The sequence below is a fragment of the Phaseolus vulgaris genome, chromosome 8, assembly GCF_051622355.1.
Source record: "Phaseolus vulgaris cultivar YP4 chromosome 8, ASM5162235v1, whole genome shotgun sequence".
Taxonomy (NCBI): domain Eukaryota; kingdom Viridiplantae; phylum Streptophyta; class Magnoliopsida; order Fabales; family Fabaceae; genus Phaseolus; species Phaseolus vulgaris.
Window position 1 is genome coordinate 6,556,591 of NC_143505.1, and position 11,730 is coordinate 6,568,320.

The following is an 11,730-nucleotide window of genomic DNA, read 5'->3' on the forward strand; positions in this document are numbered from 1 at the left end:
TGTTTTTAGTGTAAATTGAATGGAAATATACATCATAATAACTTTCTTCTCCATACATGAATGCATTGTCGAAAATTTGACATGTTAGTTAGTTACTAAAATTCTTGGGAATTAGTGAACTTAGGTCCCTCTGGAGAGTTATTAAACTGGTAGAGGACCCAAAAAAGGTAACCAATAATTCAATGCAAATTTGGTTCACACTTCAATGGATCCATTATGATCAGGACCATGAAAATGAGGTTCCCACTAACTTGTCCTTTTGTTCACAAAGAGAGAAAGTTAATTCATATTTATTTATGCCTCAATTGCAGCAATAAATTCATGTCAATATTATTATTATTATTATTATTATTATTATTATTAACTCATGCAATTGAATCAATAAAGAAAAAAATATATTCAATGTTTCCTTTCAAACCATATTTTCAACCCTTTATAGATAGAGCCTCTTCTCATAAAAAACTCGAAGAGCTGAAAACGAAGAAAAGTTACTAATTAAGGAGCCCTATAAACATCTCAAAATAAGAGGTTTTGCCCTTTTACTTTCTTAGCCAATAAATATTCTTCGAATTTGAAAATAGGCTTCATTAGTCGTTATCATAATGCACACTAATAACAGAGAAACTTCTTCCATCTTATAAACATTTTTTATTTGTACGGAGAAAAAATAACACTTTAAAGTCTTGGAGTTCAAATAAATATTAATATATATATTTAGTGCTAGGATTGAAAGTAATAACCGAAAACATAGATCGAAAAATATAGTCCAAAGGTTTAGTTGAATATATATATATATATATATATATATATATATATATATATAAATGTTAAAAATAAATATATATATATATATATATAAATGTTAAAAATAAATATATATATATATAGTTACTGTATAAAATCTAAATTAGTAGGTGTGTTTAAAATAATATTGGATGTAAAAAGAAAGGTCAAAATATGTTATAAGTCTAATAAGAAGATGTTATAAATAGGAGATCAATCTAAGATGCAAGTAGAGTGAAATTTATTTGATGATTATATAAATTATTTTTAATTTTGGCATCAGAGCGTCTTACAGGTACACACACCTACCTGTGAGAGAAGACTGAGAGGAGAAACCGAAAGGTGTGCTTGACTGAGCCCAACTTAGGAAGCTTGTCAAACTTAGTTCCAACCTGAAAAGTCCATCCCGAGAACCCAACCTGAAGAGCTCAATCTAAAAATTTAACCAGAAAAATTAATGTAATTTGAAAATACTTTCTTACTATATATAATATTGAGAATATAGGACTTAAACATAAATTTATATTTTGTTAGTCAAAAAATATTCTAATCTCTTATCGAAATATCGTTAAAAATGGTTGAAACTATCATCTTATCCTATACATACATATGATAATAATTCTACATTAGACTCTTATAGCATATAGACATATGTTAACAAGAATTTTTCTTATGAGTTTATACACAACAATAATTACACTTAGAATAGTCGTTGTATCTCAATTTTTTTTTAAAAATGTTTATACTATTTTTCTCAATCAAACAATATGTACATAACATGTATTCTACAACTGGTCACAATCAACAATATCATATTAAAACACACCATCCAAATTATTATCTTAGCTTAGTAGTTAGGAAATGCCTTTTTTTATTGTACACCTACCAACTTCCAACATTTATTGATTCCATTTGTGTAATTTATTTTGTTGTAGCACCTTTTATAGTAAATGAGTTTTTTTAATACAAGTACAATATAAAAGCTGAGAAATTAATTCAAAGATGTGCTAAGTCCCCATCAAATATGTTCTTAAATGTGGACACAAATCTTGAAAATAAAGGTGAGATTAGATACTTTACCTTATTTCACAACTAAACTCTCACAATGGGATCTCACAATCATATAAACTACCTAGATTACATGAAACTTATTTCATTAGACTCACTTTTTGGGAAAAAAACTAAAGGAAAAAAAAATAATACATTAGTGGACCCTTCACCTACTTCAAAGAACATTTTTAGTAAGTATGAAAAGCTATCTAGATTGTCCCTTCTGTATTTTCTACCTAAAATATTTGTGTAATAATTGGGTTGCTAGTTTCTATCATATATTACGAGGTGAAAAAAATTGGACAAATTTCATTTGAGATTATAATAAATTAGATGAAAAAAATTATTAATCTATTTTGATTCATTAAAAATTAATTAAAAATTTAATTCAATTCAATTCATTTATAAAAATGCAATTCATTAGTTAACAATTATTTTATGCTTATCTAATCCATCTATTAAAACATAAAATAATTTTTCTTCAAAATTATGTTTTTCTTAAGTTTTCAAAAATACATTTTGTAGAAAAAAAATTAAAAATGTGCTTTTGGAATAATTAATAAATATTTAATTGTGAAAAAATGATTAAATTAATTTTGGTCTATTTCGTACCAATAGGAGAATTTATTAGATTTTGATAAATAATGGATGAATTATTATTATTATTCTATTAGATGGATGAGTTTGATCCAATATTTTTTTTTTGTAAGGAATTAATTTACTTATGAACAAGATAACGGATAAATAGACTATTTATGAATCCTATAATATATCATATAATAATTAATAATAATTTCCAAAGTTGAAATGAAATAAACTAAATCTGCTGAAAATTACCAAAGTAGATATATAACCATACATCCGTGGTAAATTTATTAGCAAAACCACTTTCCTCTAAAGATAAAGATGAAATATAGCAACATGTATACAAATTCTTTTATAATAAACGAACACTTTAACCTAATTGTGACTTTTGGCAAATTTTGCTTGCAATGTTAAGGCTTGAGTGACTGATGAAGAAGATACTCTCTTTTTGGTTCTTTAAACTAGGAAATTCTTAGAGTTTTGTAAGACTAAACCCTTAACCATGGATAGTGGTTAGGTAAATTTCTTGTCATGACGATCGTTTTATGACACATTTATATATATATATATATATATATATGTGTTCCTATTAGGGAGATGAGACTTAGAGAACTATTGAAGTCTTCTTCTTCTCTTTCGGTCGGTCAGGTGACTGGATAGTGAGCTGAGATTCTTCTCGTCCTCCTGCTTCTCCTTTGGCACTCGGCCTCGGCTGAACACCGGATGGTGGGGGTACCTGCGAAGGCACTCCGACGCTAAAGTCAGTAAAGCGGGTGGTCAACTCTCAGGTAGGTGAACAGTAATAAATGACATACCTTACTCCTTGGGATGCGTGTTATTTATATTATTCTAATGGGCCTACCTTGTTGGGCCCCTTTATCGAGGTGGATACCGCTTAGGGATGCATTACCTAATTCTTAATGACGGATTAACTTCACTGATCTTGGTTTGAGCGTTAACTGTAGTAGGGGTCGGCCGTCGGCCAAGTTCCCATGGTATGGGTTAGCCATCGGCCAGACCCTAGTGATCTCGGCCAAGTCTTCTAAGGTCTCGGCCGGGTGGGCCATTCGGCCTCGACATCTCGGCCACATCTCTTGAGTTTCAGCCAGGTTCCCCTGGTCTCGGTCAAGTAGGCTCGACCTCGGTCAGCCAAGTGGGCCTCGGCCTCGCCCATACCTGTACAATATATATATATATATATATATATTTATATGCTTGACTTAACAATAAATCACTACAAGAAAATCATGAAATAAAAATCTTTTTGTGAGACAAAAAATAATTAATTGCTATAGTCACTAAATTAGAGACCATTTTAGAAACTAAAAAAACTTAGTTTCTAAATTAGTTTTTATTATTGTTAAATGATTTCTAAATTAGTATCTAATTAGCTACCAAAGTTTTTGTTACCAAATTTAGCATCTAAATAATTAGTAGTTCAAATTTCATTGTTGATGCTTCTTCAACCCCGAAGGTACATTTTTCGGGGGTGAGCTTCATGTTGACCCCCCTTAAGGCCCTGAAGACCTCGTCCAGATCCTTCAGATGTTGATCAAACGAGTCGGACTTCAGGACTATGTCTTTCACGTACACTTCTACCGCCCGGCCGATTAGGCCTTTGAAGATTTTGTCCATGAGACGCTGGTAGGTCGCCCCTACGTTCTTGAGGCCAAATGGCATGACCTCGTAATAGTAGTTGGCGTCGGTCGTCATGAAGGCTGTTTTCTCCTTGTCCCTCGGGTGCATGCTTATTTGGTTATAGCCAGAGTAAGCGTCCAAGAAGCTCATAATTTTGTGGCCGGCCGCCCCGTCCACCAGTCGGTCAATGTTCGGGAAGGGGTAGGTATCCTTCGGACATGCGCTGTTGATGTTTCTGTAGTCGACGCACATCCTCCAGTTACCGTTCGGTTTGGTGACCATGACGACGTTGGCCAGCCATGTCGTGTATCGGGCCTCTCTTATGAACCCGGCTGACAGGAGCTTGTCGGCTTCCTCCTTCGCCGCGAGTCGCTTTTCGTCGCCCAAGTCCCTCTTCTTTTGGGAGATCGGGCGAGCTTCCTTGAATATTGACAGTCGATGGGTGATGACATCCGGGCTCACCCCCGGCATGTCGGCTGGCGTCCACGCGAATATGTTGATATTCTTTTTCAACGCGGCGTGCATGATCTCGGCCTCAGCCGCTGCCAAGGTTGTTCCTACAGCCGCCCTTCTGAAAACCTCTCGCCTCTAGCCTGTCCTCGGTCACTCGGGGATCGAGGTCTACCAACACCACGGTTGGCTGGACTTTCCTTGGCCGGTCCTTCCTGGGGAAGCGGTCCTTTTGGGAGGACTTTCTCACCCTGAGGGGAGAGGTGTCGGCCCTTAAGGGCTCCACCCGGAGGCTCTCGGCGTAGCACTCTCGTGCTTCTTTTTGGTCTACGTGGACTATGAGAATGTCCCCTATCCTCGAAGGAAATTTCATTGCGAGGTGAGGGGTTGACACTATGGCCATCAGCTGGTTGATGGATGGTCGGCCAAGGAGGATGTTGTATAAGGTGTTGGCGTCGATGACCAGGTATCGGATTTTGATGGTCCTGGTGTTCTTCCCCTCTCCGAAGGTGGTGTACAACTCGATGTAACCCTTGGTACCCACCCTCTCGCCCGAGAATCCTACCACGTGGTCATCGTATGACATCATCTCGGCCTCGGCTATCCTCATAGCCTTGAAAGTTTTCCAGTAGAGGATGTCTACCGAACTTCCTTGGTCCACAAGGGTCTTTCGTACGGTGAATCGGTCTATATCGACCGCTATCACCATCGGGTCGTCCTGCTGGCGATAGTCCACGCCTTTGAAGTCGTTGTCCGTGAAGGTGATGGGTGGCATCCTCGGTCGGAATGCTACCGCGTTTACCTGATGTACCGCCCGAAGGTGTCTCTTCCGGGCGTTGTTCATGCTTCCTCCTCCGGCGAAGCCGCCGACTATAGTGTTGATAACCTCTCGGTTACCTCTTCTATCGGCCTCCCTCGGGGGTCGTCTCTTCGGGGGGGATCGTCCCTTGCGGGTTGTCGGTCGCCCCTGTTATCTTGGTCATTTCGGCCGCGTTGGTGTGACCTCGTCCGCCTTGGTGGATTCGCTCGGCGGGGTGGGTCTCGGCCATTCCTGACGAAACGACGGAGGTGCCCAGCCTGGATAAGTTCCTGGATCTTATCCTTTAGGGCTTGACACTCCTCGGTTGAGTGTCCGGCGTTTTGGTGGTACCGACACTGCTTCCTCCGGTTGGCATTATTTGGGCTGGCCACCTTCCTTGGAGGAGGGATCAACTCTGCGTTGAGGGCCTCGTCCAGAATTCTCCCCCTCTCGGTCGTCAGGGGTGTATACCTTGAGAACCGGATTGGCCGGTCTCGGTTGTCTTGGCGTCGGTCATTTCTTTGATTCGATCGCGCCTGGCGGTCCTTTTCTTTCTTGTTTCTCTCCCCACCGGCCTCGGCTCGGGCCTGGTTGCAGAATTCTCTTAGCTCTTCCAGCTGCATGTACTTAGCAGCTCTCTTTCTCAGCTCGTCCAGACTGTTGGCCGGCTGCATGCACAGGTTGTCGGCAAAGGGCCCCGGACGCAGGGCCGTCAGCATGTGGTGCATGACAACGTCCGGGCTCAGATTCCGGATGCTCATTGCCACTTTACTGAACCTATCCACAAAGGTCCTCAGCGACTCTCCCTTCTCCTGGCGATGCCTACCAGGGCGATGGAGGTTAGGTGGTACGGCCGGCTGGTCGCAAACTGGGTTTCAAACTTTGCTACGAGCGTGGCAAAGCTATCGATGGAGTTGGGTGAGAGCTTGGTGAACCAACTAAGGGCTGCTCCCTTTAAGGATGTGGGGAACACCCGGCATAACACGACGTCGTTTGAGGTGTAGAGACTCATATGGGTGGTGTAGGCGTCCATATGCTCGTCCGGGTCGGTCGACCCGTCGTATTGGTCTCAATTGAAACCCTTCCAATTCTCAGGCAGTGGGACTTCGATGATGGTGTTGGTAAAGGGGTGTCGACGGTTCGGGTCGGCCGTCAGGGTCGTCCGGGTGGACCTCATCAGGCACGACTCATCGCCCATCTCGGTTTCCCGGGGAGGGGGTCAGCCTCTCGTCCCCTCGGCTACATCTGGGTCGAGGGGAGAGGTGTATGACCTGCCGACAACATTTGTCGGAATGACGGAGGGTCCTTCCTCCCCCAGCTTCTTCTTCATTTCTTCGTTCTCCTTACGGAGAACTTGCAGCTCTTGCTCGTTTTTCTGAGCGGCCTCCTCGGCCTTCCTTCGCATCTCGGCCATCTCTCTCTGGAAAGACAGCAGCAACATTGTTTGGTCGGCTTCAATCATTCTTTCCATGCTTCTCGTTGAGACCATCTACTTTTTTCCTTCAGCTAGTTTCCCTCGGGCCCCACGGTGGGCGCCAATTATTCCTACTAGGGAGATGAGACCTAGAGAACTATTGAAGTCTTCTTCTCCTTCCTTCGGTCGGTCAGGTGACTGGATGGTGAGCTGGGATTCTTCTCGTCCTCCTGCTTCTCCTTCGGCACTCGGCCTCGGCTGAACACCGGATGGTGGGGGTACCTGCGAAGGCATTCGACGCTAAAGTCAGTAAAGCGGGTGGTCAGCTCTCAGGTAGGTGAACAGTAATAAATGACATACCTTACTCCTTGGGATGCGTGTTATTTATATTATTCTAATGGGCCTACCTTGTTGGGCCCCTTTATCGAGGTGGATACCGCTTAGGGTTGCATTACCTAATTCTTAATGACGGATTAACTTCACTGATCTTGGTTTGAGCGTTAACTATAGTAGGGGTCGGCCGTCGGCCAAGTTCCCATGGTATGGGTCAGCCATCGGCCAGACCCTAGTGATCTCGGCCAAGTCTTCTAAGGTCTCGGCCGGGTGGGCCATTCGGCCTCGACATCTCGGCCACATCTCTTGAGTTTCAGCCAGGTTCCCCTGGTCTCGGTCAAGTAGGCTCGACCTCGGTCTGCCAAGTGGGCCTCGGCCTCGCCCATACCTGTACAATATATATATATATATATATATTTATATGCTTGACTTAACAATAAATCACTACAAGAAAATCATGAAATAAAAATCAATTTTTGAGACAAAAAATAATTAATTGCTATAGTCACTAAATTAGAGACCATTTTAGAAACTAAAAAAACTTAGTTTCTAAATTAGTTTTTATTATTGTTAAATGATTTCTAAATTAGTATCTAATTAGCTACCAAAGTTTTTGTTACCAAATTTAGCATCTAAATAATTAGTAGTTCAAATTTCATTGTTGATGCTTCTTCTTGGTGTTGTCGTTGCTACTTGGTGCCACAACTTTTTCTTGGTGTTGTTGTTGCCGCTGGACATTTGAGTTGCAATTGTTTTTGCTATTGCCATTGGGCATAAATTCCATCGTTGTTGTTGGTGATCTCTTTCACTGGTCCGATACTTTTCATGTTGTTTCTCGTATGATGTGAACGTCCCTTATGGTTAAGATAATCGTGCTGCCTCTCTTGACGTGTGTCCTCTTCGAAGAAAAACGCTCACAAATGTATAAACTCACAAAACTACTGGTTTTTTTTTTTTTTTTGATCAGCACACAAAACTACTGGTATGTAAGGTAGTTTTTATTATTAATATCAATTTATAAAGTAGTTTTTAAATTGATATCTAACCTTAGTTTTCAAGGTTTTAGCGGCTAACTATTTTAGATTCTAAATTAATTTTTATAGTTACTAATTTAAAATATAAAGTAATTAATAGTTAAAACATTGATAACTAATATTATATATCAATTTAAAAAATATTTTATAATTTTTAATAATATGAACTACTTTAAATATAAATAATTTTTTTAATTTATAAAATAATATCTAACTTATTTAATATAATAATCAATTATTTTTTATCTTTAAAAATTAGTTGTTATTTAATGATTTTTTTTTATTATACAGTCATTCAAAGGCAATATAAAAGATGTTTTAGTTTCTGTATGGTGGATCAACATTGATGCTTTAACCCATATAAATTCACAAATAATGAGTGGAAAATATTGTAAAATATGTATTTGGTAATAATGTGAGAAACCATAAATAAACAAGTTAGACAGAAGAAGGGGTTATCCTTTTTTGTCTTTTGGAAGTAGATATTGCTATTTTGGGAGTGGAAAAGTAAGCATCTTCGGTAATACCAACCTTTTATCATTGCATTATGTTCATGCAAAGAAGCAAAACAACCAGTACCAATTATTACTCAAATTTACACAAATATAAATTCTTAGGTAAAAAGAAAACATGTGCATTTACAAGTAAAAACGTTCAAAGCCTGCTATAACTAACAGCAAAAACCAAAAACCTTGAAAATTTAAGCAAGTTTCCACTTCTATTTCGTCTCAATATTCTTCCACTGTTCAACCTTTTCGGATGGTGAATATTTCCCAATGTAATCGGTTTATTTTCATGAGAAACAAAACACACCCATGTGACAAAAACTTTACACATCTTATCCTAGGACCTTGATGTTGTGCAAGCAAAAAAGGAAGGGTCAGTGACACAAAAAAACTTACATATAAGGTAAACAAGTGAAACAGAAAAGCAAGGCTTGAAACTCAGTTATACTATCAAATCAAATAAAAATAATAGCAGAAAAGTCTTGTGATTCAGAGACATGAAAGGACCAAGAGAGCTCAAATGAGGAACTAAAAGAACACTTGATATTAACATGCAGTCCTACAAGCACATGAAGGTCCTTATAAGGACAAACACAAGGGGCATCTTGTTATCATATTTTCCACTCCACACATGAATGCTTGCTGAGTAATAAAATTAAAAACCTTTTTATCATATATATACTAATGAAATCCATCAAACCAATCAAAAGCCATGGAATAAAATCACTTGTTTTCTTTATATGCATGTGTTTGAAACAAATAAGGGAATATGAGAGGTTGAATTATAACTTTAGTTTCTTAAAGTCATATATGAGATGAGAAAATTCACATCTAAGATGACAATCTCTCCCTTTGTGTCCTTGCAATAAAAATGACACCTTCAAAATTAATTAAAAACAATATTATTATTCAATTATTTAAGTTCTAAATTTGATAAAAAAAACTTTGGTAACTAAATAGATATCTCTTTAAAAATTATTTATCAATAATAAAAACTAATTTAAAAAACAATATTTTTTTTAATCTCTATATTATTTTTATCTCTACAATTGATTTCTATTTAATATTTTTTATAATAATTCCTTCACATATGGTTTTTTTATCATATTTTTTAACTTCATTTTTATATTCTCTGAAATAATACTTTAGAGGGTTTTATACCATAATATAGCACACAAACCAATTTGACACATTTAATTTAAAGAGTATTTGACACATTTAATTTAAAGAGTGAAGTTTTTACCCATGAAAAATAATGCGATTTCAATCGGAAATGGAATTTATTAGTTCATGTTATAATAAATTAAATAACAAAAAAGTAACTATATAGAATGAGATAGCACACCAATCTCTAAAATTTTCATATCAGCTAAACAACCCTATTTTAAAACGGAATAAAAACCCATCTTATCCATCACTAACATTTTTATTCTTCATTAATTCCTAATAAATTGATTTTTGTAACTGAGACCAATTTTAATTTGAGGGATATGTAACTATAAAAAATATACGATGAACCTATGAAGTACTGACACTGATACGACACGGACATGGACATAGACATGGACACAGATACGGAGATATGTATAATCTCTAAAATGTAGGACACAAGAACACGAATTTATATATGGTATAATTATGAATTATATAAATTGATAATAAAGATTTATGTGCATAAATATGTTTCGGTTTTTGTTAGTAGAAATATGTTTCTCATGACTGGTTAAAAATGATTTATTCCTTATTTTTTATAATTATAATAAAAAACTATACAATAAGTTTAAGTTTTTAGAAAATTAATTTTTTAAAATTGTGTTAGAATCATGCTAGAATTGTAAAAAATCCAACAAATATTTTTTGAATTGAACACTTTACCGATACGTATTCTACAAATGTCGTACAAGTGTCGGTGTCCGATACATGTGTCTAGCATGAACATATCATTTAAGAGGAGTGTCGAATATTCATAAAGATATTAAATTAAGAATAAAATAATACTGAGAGTCTACAATAAACTTTGTCTGTTTAAAATTCACAAGTGACAAATTTATAATTTTTATAATTTTCACACTTGTTTCTTTTTTTGTTGTCTAAATATATGTTGAGTTTTAGAAGTAATGTGAATGGGAGAAGTTTGTGATTTTCCCCTTTTGAAGGTTGGAAGAAATAAAGGGTTAGTTAAAAGCTTTGTGTGTTGGAAGTATGAGGTCCTTTTAAGCCATCCTTGGATTACATGATAGCCACTTGTTTGGTTGTGAACATTTGACTTCTTTGGGTATTTTGTGATTATGCTTGTCCTTGTTTAATTTAATGCATCAACCACTTCAGTTGGGTCATGAAAATGTCAACCATTTGCTACATGCTATATCAACCCCTTTATTTTTTAAGGTATATAATAGGGCTCTTTCTTGCTGCACCTCCATAATCGTTTTGCACCCTCATACTTCTTAAAATTTTAAAAATATCTTTTATTATATTGATTTTTTCATTTCAGAATAGATAGTTTGGAAAAATTTCAAATTATAAAACTTGGACGGTATTTTAATCCAAAGTAAGTTAAAAAAAATATATATTTTAGATATGAAATCTAAAAGGTATTTTCGAATTATAGAATTCACAAAATATTTTCATATTATAAAATTTGAAAGATATTTTTTAAAATATATAATTTGAAAGGTACTTCTCCATTCAAGAATAATTTTTGAATTTTGTATGAAAAAAAAGTTAGAAAATACTTTCCAAATTCTACCATCCTTAAAAATACCTTTTATATTTTACAATCAAAAGATGTAATCCAAAAGATGTAAATAGAAGGGAAAAAAAATTGTAAAATTAAAAATGTATTTTTTTAAAATAAAATAGTTTTTTTTGTCTATCATAGTGTACCGGAGAAACTATATTGGTATAGAAAGAAGGCAATTGCTTCTTGCACCATATAACTGCAACAGGAGAAAAAACAAAAATATCCTTAAAAAAATGGGGTACAAATAAAATTACATTCTTGACCCCTTTTTTGGAACATAATAATCTCTTCTAGATAAATTTTTTCGGAATGTATTATTTTCAATTCTGGATTTTTTTATTCGGAATGAGATTTTGATTATTCTTTTTCCATATTTTTATATTTGGAACACAATA